The following is a 1538-nucleotide window of genomic DNA, read 5'->3' as shown; positions in this document are numbered from 1 at the left end:
GTTTCTCAGAATTTCATCTGCTGAATGCATTCTTCTCCTCTCTGGACAACCTGGTTACTTTGAAACTGATACTGGTAGACGACAAGCATCCAGGTTTACCTAATGCCAGTTGGCCTCAATCATGTTAGCGTAAGTCAAAAGGTTGAGATATAGTGGGAAATGTATTCATCTGTTTACAAAACAGAGAATATCTGCAGTTCATATCTGGCCTAGAAATTCAAGTTTCATAACACTTTGAAAATCTCATTATTCGAAATCAACACGGGTGGTGAAAATCATCCATGTACAGTTAGCTATCATAACCAAGGTGCTTACAACACATATCAGTCTAGAATTCCCATAGTTTTATCTGGATTTTGGAAGAGTCATAAGAATTAAATACACTAGTTAGGTCACTGAAATAGTTGCTTCCTTAAGTATGTAACTTGCTACCAGAGAATGTATGGGACCTGTGACAGATTACAGAATGAGAACTTTCAATGAGAGACACAATCACACTACAGAACAGTTAGTCCCTTGCAAAATGATTTTTAACAAGTCTGCCAAAGAAAATGTCACCATCATGTTGAAAACTACCAGGAAAATGTAATTGAGGATGATGATGCTTGGTTTTATTAGGACTGGTTTATATTTATTGCAATATTTCTTTACATGAGTCACATTTGAAATTTGATCTTTGCTATATCTTTAAAACAGAGAAAGGTATAATAAACTGAAAAGGATATTTAGTTATTTTCTACATAAAATACCAAAAGTGAGCACATTCAAAACACTGCAAACATGGTCTGTATTCCAGAAATGTATGTACCTATAAGAAAAAAAGCATTGCTTGGGTACCTTCCAAAGCAATTACATTATGTACTATTGCAAGGTATACTGAGATTGCTTCACCCAGAGATCTCATAACCTTCATACTCAACTCTAAGGTGCATCTCTATTGCCCACATATATAGTTATCTCCTGTTTTAAATCCCAGGGCATGATTATCTGTCACTGATTTACAATTCATATTTTTCCCACTTTAATTATCTAAGTTTAATTTTCAAAAGTAATGACTTCTTAGGTTTAAAATATTAAAAAGCCACATGACAATTCTCTCTGAAAGAACCATACAACAAAGTTGGCAAGGAAAACATGTATTATACTACAACATATTTAATTGTGACAGGCTTTTTTCCTGAAACTATGCCCTGTACGGTGTTAGGAGTTGATAGATAACTTTATATCTTTGAATCAAGTACTTTTCTTCAAATATACAGGAGTGTTTTAAAATATACCTGTTTTAGATAATAAATTTGATTTTTCTGAATTACCCTGCCATCAGTAGAGATAGTGCTCTTAGAATATATTGTGATTGCTGGATTGAAGACATGTGTTAGGGTTATATAGGTCTACCTTCATTCTGTATAATCTAGCTACTTCTCATCACTTTCTATAGGAATTAACAACTCTGGTTCCTAATATTGATGACATGCCATTTACTGTGGTAGTGAGTAACAACACAATCAAGTCACCCACTATATATGTCATTCTCTTAC

This window comes from Phodopus roborovskii, unplaced genomic scaffold (genome assembly GCF_943737965.1).
Source record: "Phodopus roborovskii unplaced genomic scaffold, PHOROB, whole genome shotgun sequence".
Lineage (NCBI taxonomy): Eukaryota > Metazoa > Chordata > Mammalia > Rodentia > Cricetidae > Phodopus > Phodopus roborovskii.
Note: the sequence above shows the minus strand (reverse complement) of the source record.